At 44.3% G+C, this 20,899-nt stretch overlaps 1 protein-coding gene across 4 annotated transcripts in view; it reads right to left on the reverse strand.

Annotated features, from left to right (window-relative positions):
• DISP1 (dispatched RND transporter family member 1) overlaps nt 1-20,899 on the reverse strand; it is a 101,161-nt gene that overhangs the window by 20,279 nt on the left and 59,983 nt on the right. The window lies entirely within an intron of this gene.

Consider the following 20,899-nt stretch of genomic DNA (forward strand, 5'->3'; position numbering starts at 1 on the left):
TTTTATTAGTATACAATTCACAAACCATACAATTAATCCATTTACAGTGTACGGGTTGGTGGTTCTTAGTGCCTCCACATACTGGTTTTTAAAGAATATGCTACCTGACCCCCAGTGATGAAGCTACTAATGAGCTTGAAGAGAAAACCTACTTTTACAGAGTGGGAGAGTAAGGCGCTGAACAAAGAAGCAGATCATTTAACTGGTACACGAACCCTTAATATTTTACTCACAGTGTTCAAGTCAGACATCCTCAAAACCACCTCCTGATTTTCCGTAAGAACCTAACAGACCTTGTTGTCTTTAGGTCTAACGTGAACCCTCAGAGCCACGACTCTCGGGCAGAGCGTACTCAGCAGTTGCAAAGAAATGATATTTTATTATATACATTTTGGGGTGTAACAAATGTAAATATTCTCTTTCCCCTACTCACCCCCACTAACATTTTTTTTTAATCAGATAAATTTATGGATCTATGACTAGTTGACTCCCTAGAGGCAGAAACACCCACAGACTCATCACATTCTTTTGGCTCGAATAAAGACTTCATTCTGTGTTATATTTGGGAAAGTAGAGATGGTCACATCCGTTGCATAAGGAAAATGGGTTACCACCAAGATACTTCTTGGGAACACATGAAATCCCTTTGACATGACAAACAGATGTGTGAAACGATATGACGACAGGTGGATACGAGACCCGTCCGACTGGACATCGGTGATGATGCCGGGCCACCTCTCACCCCAGAGGAGGCCAGCAAGGCGCCCCCCACACTTCCATCCACCAGAAGCTGTCCTCCACCATTTGTAAAATCCTTCCGAATTGCTGCTTTTAATCTCTATCTAATAGAACCCGCAGCATGATTTTTCACCTAACCTTAGTCTTGGGTTGATAAAGAACTCTAAAAACAAACAATCTAATCTCTATTACAGAGCAAAATAGTCTTTTCCAGAGTTCATTCACCTTGAATACCATATAAACTCATGCCCAAAACCAAACAAACAGAAATAATCTCAGGTGATTAACATAAGAATAAAAAAATAAATAAATAAATTTAAAAAAAGAAAAAAGAAAAAAAAGAAATAATCTCAGGTGGGAACATCTGCCCGTTCTTTGGTTAGGTTTTCAGCCTCTTAATGGAGGAAAAAACCCCAAAGCAGACGGCATTTGCTCCGTGACACCGTTCAAGGGATGAGCTTGAGTTGTGCACCGTTCCCAGAGGACTAGCTCCAGAACGCATTTCTGTGCTCGAGTGGGTGACAGCAACACCATTATAGGCAAATCTCCAATCTGCGTAAGAAAGCACTTTGTAAATTTGCAACTCGGGTCCTCACACATAGGAGTAAGCTGCCCGGCACCTCACACCTGAAAACAAGAACAGTTGGGGACCGTGGCTCCGGGACCCCGAGGGATAGTGAACTGTGCCGTGTGCACATCCCTCGGTCAAGAGCACAACTAATGAGCCCACAAAGTTCTCAGGACAGGAGGAGGGAGGTACAGAGCGGAGGAATCCCCATGACGGGCTCAAGGCAGATACAGAGGCAAGGGAAGTCTTTAAAAACTGAAAAACAAACTGAGGGTTCTAGAGGGGAGGGGGGTGGGAGGATGGGTTAGCCTGGTGATGGGTATTGAGGAGGGCACGTTCGGCATGGAGCACTGGGTGTTATGTACAAACAATGAATCATGGAACACTACACCTAAAGCTAATGATGTAATGTATGGTGATTAACATAACAATAAAAAATTTTAAAAAATGTAATAGAAAAAAAGAAGTATGAGAGGAAAGTTAACAAGAAAGAAAAAATCTGGAAAAGCTACAAATGGTATTTCTTTGTTTCCCTTGCGTTTTCTCTCTTGTAACAGTGTTTGGGAGAGAGTGGGGGATTGCAGGGTGAGGGAAAGAAGATGAGGAAACCAGGAATACGCCCCCCAGCCACCTAGAGCTCCCTTGTTGACATAGCTGCAGAATCAATATCACAACTTACAAAGAGACAGTGTCAGCTTCACAAATTCCAAGTCATTCTTTTTAGCAGTTGGGAAAATCAAAACCATGAGGGAAAACTGTATTTCTTTTTATTTTTTATTATTTATTTTTTTAAACTGAAGTATAGCCGACACAGGCTGCGACGTTCGTGTCCGACGCACAGCACGGTGACACGGCAAGAGTGTGTCACACTGCGGTCTCATGAGTGTGGCTGCCGTCCGTCACCACACTTCCCTGGGGCAACACCACTGTGTTCCCTGTGCCGTGCTGCTCCTCCCGGGACTTACCCATCCCATTCCTGGAAGCTGGACCTCCCTCTGCCCTTCACCTGTCCCTCCCCTCCCTCTGCAACCACCAGTCTGTTCTCTGTATTCAGGGCTCTGTTTCTGCTCTTGTTTTGTGCTTTAGATTCCACATATGAGTGAAATCGTGTATTTGTCCTTCTTTGATTGAGTTATGTCACTTAATATAATACCCTCTAGCTCCATCCATGTCGTTGCAAGTGGCAAGATTTCACCCTTTTTTATAGCTAAGTAACATTCCAGTGTGTGTGTGTACTGCATCTTTTTTAAATTGTTTTTTTAAACTGCAATATTTTATTTATTTTTTTGAGTAATCTCTACACCCAATATGGAGCTTGAATTCACAACCCTGAGATCATATGCCCTACTGACTAAGCCAGCCAGGAGCCCCACTACCACATCTTCTTCATCCATTCACCACTCGATGGACACCTGGGCTGCTTCCATATCTTGGCTGCTACAAACATGGGGTGAATGTTTCCCTTCAAATCAGTGTTTTCATTTGCTTTGGGTAAATACCCAGCAGTGCGATTACTGGATTGTAGGGTAGTTCTATGTTTAACTTTTTGAGGTGCCTCCATACTGTTCTCCAGAGTGGTTGCACCAGTTTGCATTCCCACCAACAGTGCACGAGGATTCCCCTTTCTTTGCATTCTCGCCAACACCTGTTGTTTCTTGTACTGCTGATTTTAGCCATTCTGACAGGTGTGAGGTGGGATCTCTTTGTGGTTTTGATTTGCATTTCCCTGATGATCAGTGATGTTGAGCATCTTCTCATGAGTCTGTTGGCCACTTCGATGTCTTCTTTGGAGAAATGTCTGTTCATGTCTTCTGCCCATTTTTTAATTGGATTGTTTGGGATTTTCTTGGTATTGAGTTATATAAGTTCCTCGTATATTTTGGATATTAACCCCTTATCAGATGTATCATTTGTGAATATCTTCTCCCATTCAGTAGATCGCCTTGTCATTTTGTTGATGCCTTTGCTGTTGCCCTTTGCTGGGCAAAAGCTTTTTATCTTGGTGTAATCCTAATAGTTTACTTTTGCTTTTGTTTCCCTTGCCTCAGGAGACATATCTAGAAAAATGTTGCTAACGCCAATGTCAAAGAGTTTACTGCTAATGGTTTCTTTTAGGATTTTTATGGTTTCAGGTCTCACACTCAGGTCTTGAATCCATTTTGAGTTTATTTTTGTGTATGGTGTAAGAAAGTTGTCCAGTTCCATTCTTCTGCATGTAGCTGACCAGTTTTCCCAACACCATTTGTTGAAGAGAAGTCTTTTCCCCATTGGATGTTCTTGTCTCCTTTGTCAAAGACTAATTAACCATATAAGCCTCTCCATTCTGTTCCATTCCTTCTTTTTTTAAAAAAACTGAGGTATAACTGACATACAATACTAGTTTCAGGAGTACAACCTAATGATCAATATTTAGATTCACTTGTACAATGATCATAAGTCTGGTTAACATTGACATAGCTTTGTATATTTCTGAACAATGAAAATGCTTTGAAGGAAATATATTTTCTGCTTCATGGGCTGTAGCCAAATTTAAGTAAGAAAGTGCCTAAAGTAGCACATTTTTGTCTCAATTGTCCCACGGGATTGTGCCATATTGCCTTTTTGTAAAAGGGCAGTCTGCAAATAATAACTTTTCAGTTCAGTGCTGGTATGTGAGGAAGAAAGTATCTGAAAGTAAAGAATCCACACCCTGATGAACATTCTTAAGACTTCCAACAAAAACCAAAGCATTCTTTGTCCTCCAGTATTTGCATGGATCATCATAGGGACCCTGGGGTGCTGTTGAGAAGATGAAATGAGCAACCTGTAGGCCAGCCTTTGATCCACCGTTCACACACCAGAGCTGGGTGTGCTCGGGTGATGCATTTCCTGAACACTCGCAGGACGTCCCTCCATGCGGGTCATTTCACGTCTGGAGCTGTTACCACTGAGGAGCCCCAACTACCACAAGAAGTACAAAATGAAGCAGGCGGGTGGACGAAAGGGCTGGCAATGTTAGTTTAAACTAACATTTAAAGAGAATCTCACAAACATCAAGCACTTTATACACATTAACAACGACATTTAGCATATATTAAATGCTTGAGTATGAGGAAATTGTCTTTTTTAAAAAAGATTTTTTCTTTCTTTCTTTCTTTCTTTCAGAGAGAGCAGGTGGGGAGGGGCAGAGGGAGAGAAGCTCAAGCAGACTCCGTGCTGAGTGCGGAGCCCAACACAGGACTCGATCTCACGACCCTGAGATCACGACCTGAGCTGAAACCAAGAGTCTGATACTCAACCAACTGAGCCACACAGACTCAGTCCTCTAAAGACGTAAATGTATTAAAAAAATTTGGAGGGGAACTCGGCATATCAATAACCCTCTTTACCCTGGGAGGAAAGAATCAAGGATGAGTTTCACTTTATATTTTTGAATACATGAGAATGTACTGTGAATTAGTTGTATAATTAAAAAGAAGTGAAAGAATTTTTATAAAGGAGAATTGTGTACAAATTATTCACTTAAGTACATGTGAGCCAAGTATTTTATTTGAAAATTTCTCTCACTGATACAGAATCCTAACTATAAACTAGATGAAGTTAACACTATACACAGATCATAATTTTCAAAGAACTTAAAATCCATTTAATACAAAATTAATAGTTTGGAAATTCAAACATTTACTGTACAGTTTAAGTGACGAGTAATCTGATCATCACTGGAATGAATTCCCTGGAGGCTTAATGGAAACAGGGTCCTGGGCTCCTCACCAGAGATCAGCTTCAGTAGCCTCAGAGCAGGACCTCAATGGTCCGAGCTGGGGCCACCGCTCTGGACAGTTGCCAGGAAAATGTGACATTCAAACAAAAACAGTGAGAGAATACTACAAGAAAAGAAGCAGAACTTAAAAGTATGGTGCAAACATGGAGTAGACAGGGAACAGGGAGATAAGATGAGGACAGAGTAATCCAGAGAGTAGCACTGAACTAGGTGTGAGAAGCAGAATGTGAGGGAGGCCTTGGAGGGCAGGCAGGGCTTGGACAGATGAACAGGAGGCAGACGGATAGCAAACTTCACACATCATGCAGGACCTTCCCGAGCAGACTGAGCCGCATCACAGGGACACTGCGGGGGCGGCCTAATGAGGCAGGGGCTGCTGGGGCTGAAAACTTGATTTTAGGATGAATGATCTGGGGCCAGTGTGCAGGGTGAACCCCAAGGAGAAGCACTAAAGACACAGGGAGCCCAGGCTGGGAGCTAGTGCGTGGTCCAGGAGCACAGTGCTGGGAGGAAGAAATGGAATGACTTCAATCTTCCTTTAATGAACCAGAAAACCTCTGAGAATCTTATGAATAACGGAACAAAAACTATTACTATATATTTTCATAAATATATATGGTACGACCAGAAAACATTCTGGTGAAATGTTGAATAAAGCAGGTTGATCTGTCCTATGTACCTTAGAACACACTTCCATACTCACTGGTGTTCAGGATTGATACATGATGATGTACTTTAAGGTCAATCAGAAATGCCTAAAACTACATTGAACATCTTTATCAAATGAACTAAAAATAGCAGCAGGGCCCAAGGAAGTGAAGTTAGTGACAATGTGGACGAAGAGGTTGTCCGAAAGATTGGTCTGGAGGTTGAGGGTACAGTTTTGTAAGCACGTTTTTGAGACTGACATTAAGCCTGGCTCAACAAATATATTTCATTACTCTCATTAAGAAAGACATACAAACACTTCTCACTTTCAAAATTTTATGGATCTCATCTACAAAAAAGCAAAACCATTTTGCATTTTCACTACAAACTATACAAATTATATAAATAAGAGTGTGTATGTTAATCACGACCTCAGTGAAGGGACATCTGAATTTTAAGTCAAAGTCACCAGGTTTACTGCAAGGACAGGGCCCTCCTTGGTGAGACTGAGAGCACAGCAGAAGCACAAACGTCTTTCACTAACCTGTCGGTCACCTTCTCCCTCCAAGTTCTCCTGGTCTCCAGTTTTTAGTTTGACTTGCCCATATTTGGTTCACCATAAAAACGATTATTTGAGTTCAAAACTATAAGAGACATCATTAACCTTTCTTAAAATTCATTTCCCACATATTTTGGATTACATTGCCCCTACAAAATTACTCAGTATCACACAAGTTTGAGTGTGGAAGGTTAAAAGTCACACCTGCTATAAAAAAACAAAACAAAAACAAACAACTTTGAGGGGGAGTTACAGAACTAATAAAAATCCACTGTATCAAATGAATTGCAACAGTGTAGCCAATCTCCCCCCCCCCCCCAGCCGCAGCTGTTGTGACGTCTTCATCGTGTTGGCCAGGAGGACAGGCTAGTCCCCACCATCCACAGAAAGTCTTTAGTTATGGTTTAAGAACAACAGTATATAGAGAAACAGAGTTTTCTTAACTAAATTTGTTCATACTTATCCTTTAACTTAGAAACTAAATTTACATAACTCCACTGCCAAAAGATCAAATAAATAAAGATCAAAGCAAAACTCGAACAAGGTCAGCTTTTGTAAAAATAATACTGATAGAAAAGAGATTTCTTCTCAGCTGGAAGTCCAAGGTTAAAAAAAATCAACTAAGCTGAAAAGAATCTGATGAGAACAAATGGGAATTTTCTGAGAAAACAGGAGGAAGACCCCGGCGTGGTGGGACCCACCTGTTCTCAGGCCGCAGTGAGAGGCTCCATGGCAGCTAGGCAGAAGCTTCTAGGCCACCGTGTTCAGCTTGCGGTGGAGTAGACTCTATGTCAACAGAGTTTGGATGCGTATTCTGAGGACGACGTAACAAGAAGACCACGATGACAGGTCAGGAAGCCTGTGACTAATGGGGTGCTAACCGTGGGCCCCAAGCTCTCTGGCTTCACCCTCTTCATATGTACAATAAACAGAGTTGGATTAAATGATTTCTAAGGTCCTTCCCTGCTTTGAAATTCTACTGTATTCTGTGGAGCTTTAGATCATTCAGATCACCACCTGGGTATCTGAACACCAAGCCAAGGCACCAGCTGGAAAGCCAGGCACCCTAATCAAAATTCTAGGCTGAAATACTTCATGTGAATAATCAATGGAAACGATCCTCCACAAGGGAGGGAAGAACTTATGTTTTAAACTGTTTTGAAAAATAACGCTGACTCTTTATGTGAACGGCGAGAGAGATAGTATTTTTGAATGGCTAAATAAATGGTTTAATGAAAAAAGTGCTAAAAAGGGCTTGGTAGGAGGGCTCCCCACATGTTGGCTTCAGATGAGCGTGCAGACGTGAACCCTGAGGTCAGCAGCACGCTGGAGCAGGCGCGTGTCACAGGGAGACTACAGGGACCCCAGACGCTTGAAGGCAGTGGTGTCCCCAAGGCGGCAGACCTGCAAGAGCGCTCAGGCTTTCCAGAACCTCTCACCTGAGTCTCCCACCTACTATTACAGAAAGGCAGCATAAAATCTTCATTTTTTATTTAAAAAATTTACCTTTGGGGCACCTGGGTGGCTCAGTCGGTTAAGTGTCTGCCTTCAGCTCAGGTCATGATCCCAGAGTCCTGGGATAGAGTCCCACATCAGGCTCCTTGCTCTGCAGGGAGCCCACTTCTCCCTCTCCCTCTCCTCCCCGCTTGTACTCTCTCACTGTCTCTCCTCTCTCTCAAATAAATAACTAAATAAAATCTTAAAAAAAATAAAAATAAAATAGAAACTTTATTTTTTTAAGATTTTATTTTATTTATTTGAGAGAGACAGAGAGAGCACAAGCAGGGGGAGGAGCAGAGGGAGAGGGAGAAGCAGGCTCCCCGCTGAGCAGGGAGCCCAATGTGGGACTCGATCCCAGGACCCTGGGGTCATGACCTGAAGGTAGCCACTTAACCGACTGAACCACCCAGGTGCCCCGGAACTTTAACTTTCAAAGGAGGAGCAAAGCTTTGAGGGGAGATATATTTTGTTTTAATGTTAGTTTTGTTTTCCAATTATAAAACTAACACATTTTATTTTTTTAAAGCCAGAAAATGCAGGAAATGATGCAGGAAAAGCCATTATCCACACTCTCACTACAAAGATCTAACCTCTATATTCTTTTCGATCTATTTCCTTTCAATATATTCCCCTTTGTGCCTAAATCTACACATTGAACACACACACAGGGCACACTGGATGTGTAAAGTGTCATCACCTTGGATTATGAGCTTTTCCCAAGTAATTAAAATCTTCTGAAAACATGACATTTCATAGCCATATAGCGTGCCATTGCATTTATCATCATTTAATATACACACAGAGTTGTAATCACAAACTCCACTCTTTTGTGTGTCCACATGCATGTGTGTTCATGTGTGTGCACACGCATCTCTCCTACTCACAAATGAGAGAGAACCTGTTGATGGCTATGAAACATCACAGTTGTGGAAACTTTTTCCTACTTGTGATCTGGTCTGTTTTTAACATGATTTTTGGCCATGCATCTTAAAATTTCCATAGTTGCAATTTTCCTTTGTAATTTCAGGAACTACTTTTACCACTGAAGAGTGACCTTTGACCCAGAGGTCAGTTTTCTTCCCAATTTCCCCTGAATAACGGAGGCCAGCCCTATCACTTTGTGATGCTTTGGCTGTCATCTTCTGCAAAACCCTGCTTTCGGGGGAAACGAGGGTCTAAACGTTCATTTTCATAAAACATGTGTGACGACAGCGAGCTGATCACGCAGCGCCCCTTGACACCCCCAGACCCACTGGGCACCATCTGTGCAGTTGTTCTTGGGGGTTCATCGTCAGTGGGGACAGCAGTGGCTCCTGACCGATGGCCTTCGTAGGCTACACTGGTGGTGAAGAATCTCGCAGCGAGTTGGCACCCACCCTTAGCCAGGGATGCTGGGCTGTGAAACCGCCTCCCACTTCCTCCAGGCTTTTGTCAGAAGCAAATGTTTGGCACATTTGAGAATGGGAGCTGGGCAGAAGTGAGGAGCCCACGGAGTCATCAAGAGGTTTTCCTTTAGTGAGATTTTATGTATACTGAGGTTTGTCTCATCTGTCCTGGTGGATCCACGCATTCATTGCGTTTCACAGAATCCTGTGGTTTTCATTATTTTGGCTTCAGGACAGGCAAGAGCTGGGACAGAGTGCACTTAGGAAATCCTACTCCCTTTCGAGAACTAGTGGGTTTACAGTGTTACTGCTGCATCTGTGACTTCACAACGGCTCTGGTGAGTGAGAGAACAGCAGGAATAACTAGAGGACCTCAGTTCTCCAGTGATGTGCACATCCTAGATTACAGCCCAGAACTAAGTTCCTGAAGGAGATACCAAAGCCTTTAGCTCATTCAGAACAACTTCCTAACAGGACAACGGCATGAGCCCCAAAGGCAGAATTACAGCCACACTCCCGTATGCTTTCCCCAAACAGAGATATTTCTCACAAAGTAAACTCACATTCCGTTCTAAGTCAACTGAGCACAGTAAGTTGCCCCGAACCTGACTTATGTCATAGGATGAGGTATTCTGGAAGAAAAGGCTTACATATGGAGACTCTCTCATGTCAGAAATAATAGAAACACCCTCTCTGTTCCTCCTTCCTGGCCCTAAATCTGGCTCTTCCATATGGAAAACTGAAATCTTTTTATAACGTTGGCTTACTTCTATCGTAAGACCTTTGGCAGAGGGGTGGAAAAGATGTGTTACTGTCTCCCCACGGATGGCTCTTTATTTTCTCTGTATTATTAAATCCTTCCTTTGTCATCTCTTCTCCACCCTAGAAACCCCAATTCACTACCTACTTGTTGAGTAGGAAAAGGTAGAAGATGGTTTCTACTCTCAAGCACCACAATGGGAAGATGGGCGGATGACAGACGCCAGTGGGAAAGCAAACCAGGCAAGAATGTGATCGTGTCACAAAAGACTCTACGCTTCAGCTTCCGAATAAAAACACAGCTGTTGACATGTGGTATGCTCTCTTCATATCCAGGAAAACATTTATCTACACACACAGCAAGGGGATGACTCAGGGGGGAGCTGGGAGGAGGACAAAGTCCTGGGGGCAAGCACCCCACGCCTTTCTCCTGCCTCCCACCCTCTCCCACTGCATAACCAGGAACATAAGAACGAATGGAATACTGTCCCTGTGTTCCAAAACGAGGAAAGGACATTTTAGTTTTTTAAACCCCTTACTCATTCCTATTTCACCCAGCTCATCAGGAAGAGGCACAAAGTGTAAGTGTTCAACTTGATGGATTATCATACACGTGCATGTCCATGTACCTACCACTCAGGTCAGGATACAGGACCTCCCCAGCAGCCCAGGAGGCTCACGGTGCCCCCTCCAATCAATCATCATATCCTGCCCCCACAGGTAAACAACATTCAGGCTTCTGTCACCATATGTGAGTTTTGCCTAAAGGACCGCCTTTTTTTAAAGACAGCCAAAGAGAAAAGTTTAAGGACAAACTTAGAATAAAATTCAGGTTAGCTTAACTTAGGAAAATATGTAAAAATGAAGCCCTAGTAACATTTAAATGGGTGGTTCATATATGAGTCTTCACTTGTCCTTTGCCTCTGATGAGCAACACAACTTCATTGATCAAGGCTACTCTTGGTTCAGTTTTCTGTCATTATGCTACTTTTGAATAAGCTATTTAAAAAGATGCATATTGTTCTGTTTCCTTACATTTTAGTTTCTTCACGATCTTGCCCGAGTTGACAATATCTAGTTACAATAAGCTATGCTTACTTGTGTCTAATTAACAAAGGTACATGGGCGTCCGTCTAAGGGTTTCAAAGTGCTCCCTGATACTCTGGCAAATATTCAAAGGAAATTGTCCTACACGCTACTGTGAATACACATGTCACATGAGAGATATGGGCAGGAAACGGGGATCTGAATTTTGTTTTTAAAGATTTTATTTATTTATTTGAGACAGAGAGAGCACAAGCGGGGGGGGGTGGGGCAGAGGGAGAAGCAGACCCCCCGCTGAGCAGGGAGCCCAACTCCCAGGACACCGGGATCAGGACCTGAGCTGAAGGCAGACGCTTCACCGACTGAGCCCCCAGGTGCCTCCAGGATCTGAAATCTTTTACAGGCAAGATGGGGAAGGAAAAACACAGGGACAAGGTAGGAGAGATGGAAGAGGGGCTCGGTGAGCAGTGCGAGGGCAACAAGGCCACAACACTGGGGAGAGAGGAAGCACAGGGCTGCGGCTACGGAGAGGAAGCTGTGTACGAAGGGGTCATAAGCGGGGACTGCAAGCCACAGAACTCAGGAGGAGAAAGGAGACGGGTTTGTCAGAAGAGGTCACCGATCTGGGTATCACCAGGAGAGGGGGAGGGTGGAGTCAGCCTGCAGGTCATACAGAGTCCAGGCATGAAGTATAATTACGTATTAGAGATAGCAAGAGTCAACACGTAGAGAACTTCACTACGTGCCAAACACGACGTCCTAAGCACTTGGCATAGTAAACATTTAATTCTGAAAACAATCCTGAAAGGTAGGTGGAGATTTTATAGATGAGGAACCGAGACACAGAAAGGATAAAGAACCCCCCCAAATTGCACAGAAGAGGGTGTGAGGGCAGGGTTCAGATCCAGGACTCCCTGCGGCTGGCGGCAAACGCCTCGGCTGTTCTCTCAAGAAGCAGGTGAGCTGTCCGCGTCCAGCGGCTGAGCCTAAGTCCCGCTGGGGGAAACTGGACAGAGAGGCGCACAAGGAAGCGTGCTCAGGGGTTTGCAATGAGGACGCGCTTCTCCCAGGAGGCAGAGCAGGAGCGCCAGAACCCTTGGGGGGTCGGGGGCAGCCTGACATCTAAAGCAGAGGGTCCCGTCTGGACAGCTCTTCCAAAAAGGGCGTATTGCACTTAAAACCTGCGAGATCTACTCCTTACCACTGGCATTTCCAACAACACTGTTGGAGCGCAGTGCGGACATGACACAGACAGTGGGGAAATCGGGTGGACTCTCCCTCCGGTCTGTGCGAGAGGCGTGTGAGGAGCTGCCTCTGCCTCCCGGCCTGGAAATCTTCCTGCAGCCCGAGGCCCATCGTCTGCATGTGATCTGTGACCTCAAGGGCCTGCCGTGCTTCCAACACAGCAGTAACGGACTCCTGAACCTCTGCTGACACTAAGACGCCTCGTTCTCTGATGCCGGAGCCGCACATGCAGGCGAAAGACCAGGACTCACCCCAAGCCCGTCTTTGTAAGCCCCTAGTCTCCGAAAGGGCACTTCATCGCTTCATCTAGCGATGGAGATGAGCAACAGCTCTGAATTCCGGGCTATTTAGGATTAAATCAGAGAGCGTATGTAAAATAGAGCACAAGGTCTGGTATATAGGAAGGGTTCGGTAAAACCACTAATATTGTTATAAATTTGAGACTTTATGCCATTGAAATCCAGTTTCTTGGCTAAAGACACAACCAAGTCCCATCTCATAATTCCGAAGGAATTTTACTCATTCATACATTTACTCAAGCTTATTATTCATTATTTTGGAATACCTTAGAATATTTGTGGTAGTGATGAAGCTTACTGTTAAAATTCTTAGAAAGATAATTTTGTTATGACATTATGTAAAGGAGATAGTCATGTGATAGCAGAATAAAAATAATTTAAATGTTACATAATCTAAATTGCAATGCTGATGGAAAACTAAATTTTCTCAATTGTGTACATGACCAGACGTATTCAAGGACGCCATTAACACAGAAGCCACTGGTAGCTGACCATATTTCCACACAGAGCCTGCATCTCCAGATGAGAGAAGGGGAGACACGGCTCCTACCGACCGTCTCATCACTTCCCTTCTTCACACCTTGGTGCACACATGAAATGCACGTGAGTGTGCTCTACGTTTTACAGACTTGATTCACAATGACAGAGAACTGCTTTTCTTTTAAATCATGATTTTTAAGCAGAATGTCTTAGGTTGGTTATTTTAACTAATGAAAAATAAGATATTTAACTTGCAAATTACGTGACACTAAAATCCTATTTCAAACCATGTTGAATTTACATCCAAGATACATCTAGACTCCTGATTATGACCGTTTCTACCTTCAGTAATCAATGTCTACACTTTTAACATACAAGTTTTATATTCTCTTTATGACTGATAGGAAACTCTATGGGAGAAAATAAAGCATATTTTCCGAAATGACCGAACTGCTAAGATGTCTGGTTATGGGCAATCCTGCTGCTGAATCTCCTTTGCTGTCTTTCACTTCTACCCACTTGGAAGCCCAGGTGAGCATCCAGTGGCTACTGATCAGCTGAGAAAATCCCAGCTCCAGTTGAGCTGTGATTTGCAGTTTTCCCCCTGGAGACATTAAGAATTTTGCAGAGATGTAATGAAAGATTCAGCAGACACAATGACAGGAACATGCATTTTGAACGTATTTAAGGATCCCTGAGCCAATTTAATTGAAACTGGCAGAAGAGGAACAAGCTGACACTGAAGGACATATGTCCAGTGGGGACACGGAGGGAAGAGCGAGAACAGTGGCCCCCACTAGTAACCGAGCCTGGGGACCCGTGGAGGCATCTCTATGTGATGTTCCAAAAGGGAAGTATGTTTGTGCATGATATACGTGATTCCCTGTCTGTCCCACTGAGACTCAAAGCCCCATACACTGAACAAATCCCACTTCCATGGAACAGCCTGAGTTCCAGTTTCAGTTAAAAAGAAATGTCTTATCAGTAGAGCCTGGTCCTAAGCAGCAAGCAAGACATGATGCTATTTTTTCCCCAGCGATTTCAGTAAACAAGAAAGGAATTGTGTTATACAAAACTGGGGACGATGAGGAAGGATGTCTCTTCCTCTTCTATTATTAATTAATTATCTCCTCTTTAGAGACCACTAGCTAAAAGGCAGCTCTTCGGCTGCTCGCTGAAAGGTGAGGGAAGCAGGTCGTGGGAACTTCATTTTCAAACACATTTTGTCTCTGCCACTTAGAAGGGGGAAAGAGGACAGGCAGTCACTAAAGGTCAAAATACCACGTGGCTCTGGTCCCACGCAGGGCACACCCCAAAAGAGGAACCCAAGAGTGCCTTATGTGTTAATAAGGAAACTATTAAAAGACATTCCAACACTGAAAAGCACAATCGGTTCATTAAAAATAGTTTTAAATGGCTGAGAAGTAGCTTTGGTTAAGAGAAAACATTCTTCCTCAGCCCATGAAGTTACACCTGCACGGGTTAGCTGGAAGTTATAAAGCAAACAGCCCCATGCATTACAGTTAAAATAACACTAAATTATAAAGCACTTGCCCTTAAATGTGAGCCTTCCCACGCAAGACTATTGCTGGGGGCCCCGCACCAAACATGCTAAATAAGAGGACAGCATATACTTTTCTTACTAAGATGTGAATGATAATCACTAATAAGAGACCCAAGAAAAGCTCACAGAAAGCCAGCAAAATCTTATTAAACTTAACTAACTTAAGAGCATGGAATGCTGGAATGAAGTCTAAAATCCTCAAGCCAAAATACTCACCAGACACAAATGCTGCTCAAGTAGAATGTTCTTTGGGACAAGAGGATGAGGGTAAGAAAGTAAAATAAGAAAAAAAATCAGTACAATGTGGAGCTCAAGGTGGGGTTTAACTCTGCGTCCAAGGGGGACATTTTAACAATCGGATAATACATTTAAATGCATGTCTGCTAGGGATTGCTTTACAATGAAGTAGTTTTATTTTCTGGCAGTCAATATGGTGGCCAATGGCTGACAACTAAAAACTCCTAGGCTAATACCTAAAAAATAAAGCCCCAGAATATTTAGTGTTGGCTGGGATCCCAAAAATTCTAAGTCTCAATTATCTGTAAGTGGAAACAAAGACCCAGGCCATCATTAATCAGACTTCTATTTAAACTGCTGAATGGCAGGAAGAAAATCTGTTATAGTCATCTCACTGCCTGAGATCTGTCACCCTGTTCCTGTCCAGGGTTACAGACTTTCCCCTGAACTACCACCCTTCCTTCCTCCAGCAAACACACTCCCTCCCAGACTCCAATGCCAGGTCAAGGAGTTGGGGGAAACCGTGCAGGATCCCTGAGCCAGGGCCAAGAGGCATAATGAAAGCAGTGTCTCAGGAAGGGGAGGTGGGCAGGCCCAGGTGACCACAGACACACAAATATGGTCTGAAGGAATGAATGTGCTAACTGTCCATCCTTACTTCTTACTAGACACACAGAATAGTGCTTAGAAGCAGTAAATTGCTCACATTCCTAGGAAAGCATCATGCTTAAATCTCAAGCTACTTGGTAACGATCAGAGCCCCGGATTGTTCAAACCACCTAACTCACAAATCTACATAGAAAAAGGTATCACATTTGGTCCTGCACCTTCTTATTTGAGTCTGCTTTCTAAATCCATAAAATACATATGAACAAAGAAAAGCCCAAACTCTTATTCAGGAATTTATGGTTCATCCATCAGCTTTATAAAGTCACTCTTACAAGACCTGCAAATATCCTGGAGGTGGCTGGAGCCGAGCAAACAGAAAGGTTATTCCTGGCCAACTTCCCGGAGCAAAGGCTCCTGGCCCCGTGTGACTTTCTCAAAGGGGCTCCAGAATCAGGTATGAAGGCAGCTTGGGAACTGTATGAGGCCCGGGTTTCTACATGTCCTCCCTCTGCTCTTCACGAATGAGTCTGCGATTTTTTAAAAAAGATTTATTCATTTGAGAGAGAGAGGAAGAGAGAGAGAAGAGAGAGCACGCGTGGGGTGGGGGGGAGGAGGGCAAAGGGAGAGAGAGAATCTCAAGCCGCCTGTGCACTGAGCATGGAGCCCGATGAAGGGCTTGATCTCAGGATCCTGAGACCATGACCTGAGCCCAAACCAAGAGTCAGACACTTAGCCGACTGAGCCACCCAAGTGCCCCCATTTTTTTAAAAGTCAGACACCAATGCATTTGCAGGGAGATTTAAAGAAGAGAAGGAGGCATCCCCCCAAGTAGACTCAAACAACAGTAATAAGAGTGTTTTTAGGGAAACAGAACCTGTGGAGTCTTCCTCCACTATTTGGGAAAATATCTTACTACGTTAGACCAATAGTTCCTGATTTTCATTATCAAATTATCACATCATACAAATAAGCTCTGCACAAGGATGTGATGGATGCTCAATTATTTAATAGCCTGTTAAACAATTAATTTGAGTGTTTACTAAATGCCAGGCACCGTGCTAGGCCCTGGAGACACACAGGAGTACCAAAACCTGGTTCAGCAGGCCCAGGGAAAGGTCAGTGAATCAAAGGTATGAGAATTATATAGCTGCTGTGTGTAAGTCCTTAGTAAGTTCTTTATGATGCTCACACAACAATGGGCACGTGCTGCTTGGGCACGGGGGGGGGCAGTCTCCTTGGAGCACTGCAGCACGCTGTGCTTCCGGCATTCCATGAAAGGAACACACCCTGCACAACGTGCTGTCACCCCTTCTCTGGGTCTTTTTCCAGACAAAGGAGACCACATGCCACGCCCCCACCACGCCCCCACTCCCAGCCCCTCCAGACCTCCTGCTCCTGCAGGGCAGGCTGCAGGCCATGTGCGTTTAGGCAAGGCCCCCCGAATCCCTCTCTGGGACTCACATGACACTCTAGAATATCTCTGTGCTCAGACAGCACCTGAGTTTGTCTTCATCATCTCTACCCTCTGAGACCATCATGGTGCCTGATGCCAGTGACTGGTCTAACTTCATGAGGTTTCCTTAAAAAGTTTAAACTCTGTGAGTTTTTCATTACATAAGATATTCCAAGAATTACTGTTTTTGTGATCACTCAACAAATATTTACTGAGTTCCAGGGCAAATATTTACTAGGTACGCCCCAGGTGTAGTTCATATCCAAAATACCAACCCACTGGTTAGATATCTGATTTGTGCTTAAAAAAAAAAGAGATGCGTTTTTATGGAGTCAATTTGCTGAAAAGAATACAAAATAGTATAGCAATCAAAATTCTCCTAATAAACATTAAGTTATATAAATTCTTTTAAGTGACAGCTAGCCAAGCACTTAAGTTTGGAAATAGGATGCCCTCAGCAAGCAATTGGGGTCTTCCTGAAGAGATGTACCTGATCCTTTCATTAGGGTTTACTGTTGGTCTTACCAACTTCTTACCTTTCTTTAAACTTTTTTTTAGCCAAAAGAAAAGGAGAAAATTTGAACCATTTCTTTTTTTTTCTCTTCAGTCTCTAGTATCTGCTAAACAACGCTCACTGACACGGAAAGGAGGTGAAGAAAACATGGTTGCCTCACTCCAAAATGTCATATTAACTAATTAATTTTCAAGTAAAGAGGGCATTGTTTGCTGACATTTACTATGAAAGTAAAGGATGAACAAGGTCCAAAGTCTGAAATGTGCGTTCCATGGCACCCTCCGAAATCTGTTCCCTTATGCACACTAGTCTCTAAGACAAGTCTCACCCCATCAGACTGCCAAACGGACTGACTTTGGCAAGCAAGCTCGGAACATTTTAGATTCTACAAACATTACCCTGTTTTAAAAGTAAATTTTGACTACTTTAAGGAATTTAAAAATAAACCTCGCTTTCAATGAAATCAAGATTAAATCTTACCAGACTTCTAAAATTAACCATGCAATCAGACCATATATTAGCATTAGTACAGCGGCTCGGGTCTCTGGGGCGGGAGAGGCCCGCTTCTTCTCAACAACCCTCTCCTTGTCCAGACGGCGAGTCCATGACCATCTGCTACACTTGCTCTTCAGGGGGTCGGTGGGATAAGAGTGAAAAGCAATACATCACGTACCTATTTCCGCCAGGGTTCAGCCACAGCCTGACTTCTGAAACAAGACTAATGGAGTGAAAAACAGAAGGAGAAAGAGAAAAAACAGAAAGGAACACAATCAGAAGAGGAACAGTTCCTCCCGTCTTTACAGGACAGAAACGAAGGCTGAGAGAGATGAACTCCTGCCAGAGACACAAAGCCAGCGAACGGCAGTGCCAGGACTCACACGGGCATGTGCACGCCAAGCCGCGTGCACACCCCTCATCTGGCATGGGGAGCAAGGGAGAGGGGGCTGGAAAAGAGAAACACAAGCCGTAAAGTAGCACCAGTGGTGCCTCCAAGTAGGGCTGTCTCCCTACCCCCAGAAAAACTGTCTGACGTATTGTATACCCGCTGGCTACAAATTAAATACACCAGCACTTTTGCCTTCAGACTCATCTAAATAACGTGGCAGGTTGTGGGATGGAACTGGGGCCTCTAGAGGATACTGACCCACTACAATTTTTTATAGTCTGGGGCTTTACTCCTTTAGATTTTTAAAGGAAAGGGTTTTTATCTTTTGACATTTCTTTGTGATACAGTAAACAAAATACAAGCAATCAAACCCCAATTAACCAGAATCATGTGGACAAAAAAGGGTATTATTCACTGTCAAATATTGTTGCTACCCTACATCACCGGGGCTCCATTTGCTGCCACGGAGGTTGGAAGGGACCTCAGTTGCTCTAAGAGAAAAGAGAGACGGCCTTGCCCAGGAAAACTGGTAGAATGGGAAATGCCAGAAACTGCTGGAATGGGAATGTCCAGTATGCGAGCCCCTGGCACAGGGGACTCTGGAGCACGCGAACGGTGCCCAGTAGGACTTAGAACTGAATTCTGCAGTTTACTGGGCCCTGTGAAGAGTGCCCGTCTAAAGCACACAGTATGACCATCCCTTCCTGCAACACGCCTGCTCAGCAGTCCTACAATCTGTATCAGTAGGATTAGGATTATGTCGCTATTAGTAATCTTCCGTTGTAAAAGAAGAAAACAGGAGGGAAGAATTTATACAACTATGATCTGGTTGTCTTTCTGAATTAATACATGGACGAAGAACACCGATGTTTAACTTCTGTACCTCAGACAACACAGTGGACGACCTACCTAGAGTCTGCCCAGGCCGAGACCCAGCTCTTGCCCTGTCCATATCACCTCTGCACCTCTGAAGGTAAGGACCATGCCATTTTTACCTCTGTTTTCAGCACCTGACACCATGTATGCAAGTACTCATTGAATACTTGCTGAATAAGTGAATAACTAACTTTGAATTTGTCCACTCATCGTTTCAGCATCTTAGAAAAGCCATGTGGTTTGAGTCTAGTGATTGGGGCAAATCAGACACTGGGATCTGCGTCAATGCCAGGCTCATGCCACAATGCTAATGATGTGTTCAACGTGATTTCTGTTTCAAATTTCCCAGCTAAATAGAAATAACTCCATTGCCAGGGCTCAGGAAAGGGGAAAAGCGCAGATCACTGCAGAGCACGTGCATCATAGGAAGACAGTTTGGAAACCAATGCTCAGAGCTGTCATCTGGCCCCTGGGTGTTATGATACACTGTATACAAAGAAACCAGATTTCAGGAGGTAGATTCTCTCTCGTAACATAACACAAGAGTTCTCAATTCTTACTTTTTTAAGAAAAAGAGTTGAAAGCAAGTAGCGTCCTAGGGGAGAGCAAACACCTCTGAGCAAGTGAACCACACGTTGGAAGAGTCAGGAGGACGGCAGGAGAAGGCGACACAGGCCACAAACGGCATAGGGCACAATGTTCAGGACACGGACAAGGGTGTGCTCGACTGTCAGCCCCTTTCACAGGCTCCTCAGTGCCAAGCCTGCTCAACTGCACAGCTCTCAAGCCTCCGGCCATGGGGGGACATTCAGAGTGACCATTTGTCCATGAAACCACCTTCAGGGAAGTAAACCTGTGTTTGGCAGGCACCCAGAACCATCACAGGTTCCCTACCACTTGAGTATGGGACTTGCCAAGCATCATTCATGGAGTCCTCCGCCACCATGGAGAACAGCTCTTTGCAGGGCTTGGATTAGGAATCTGTCTGCTAATTTCTGGAAGCAGAACTTTCTTAGTTGTGTCATAACACAATTACCTTTCCATCTTCAGATGGCAGTAAGAGCACCCCAAACCAATCCCGCGGAGTTTGAGAGGCTCCAGGGGGCACTTTCCAGATCTAGATCCAGGATGCTCCAGCAGGGCCGCTCTCATGCCGCCACGCCTGCGCGCACTCATACACACGCACGCACTCATAGACGTGTGCACGCACACGCACACACTCCACTCCCGCCATGCTGTTCACTCTACTCATCCTTCCACACGCTGTCAGTCTGCATGCACTTCCTTCACCCTTTCCCAGCCACCCACGCTCCGCCCCCGCTCCGCTCCCCCTTGCATGCTCCAACCCCGCCCTTCCCCCTTCCATGCCCTGCCACTGCTCCCCTACCCCTTCCATGCTCTGTCCCCTCCCTCCACCCTCCTTCCACTCTCCGCTCCTGCTCCCTTCACCCCTACCCCCCCTCCCTGCAAGCCCTCCCCTGTCAGAGGGCCTCTCACCTCATCAACCCACAGGGTTCCTTCCCTCCTCTGATTGCCTAGAGTTATTTTTTTCTACTGCAAAGGAAACATCATTATTATAATACTTATTTAATGTTTAACTGCCCAGATGATTCAGATGGCCAGTGGGGTGTAGCCTTGTCTCTTGGTAGGGAGACATTACATCTTGCCTTTTTGAATTCCTTAGTGTTCTCAATTAGACCCCGTAGTTAATGGCCAGACTGGCGGTATGAAGATGGGAATCTAGAAATGAACAACTGGAAGCTTTAAAATGAGAT

Source organism: Neomonachus schauinslandi, chromosome 6, assembly GCF_002201575.2.
Source record: "Neomonachus schauinslandi chromosome 6, ASM220157v2, whole genome shotgun sequence".
Taxonomy (NCBI): Eukaryota; Metazoa; Chordata; class Mammalia; order Carnivora; family Phocidae; genus Neomonachus; species Neomonachus schauinslandi.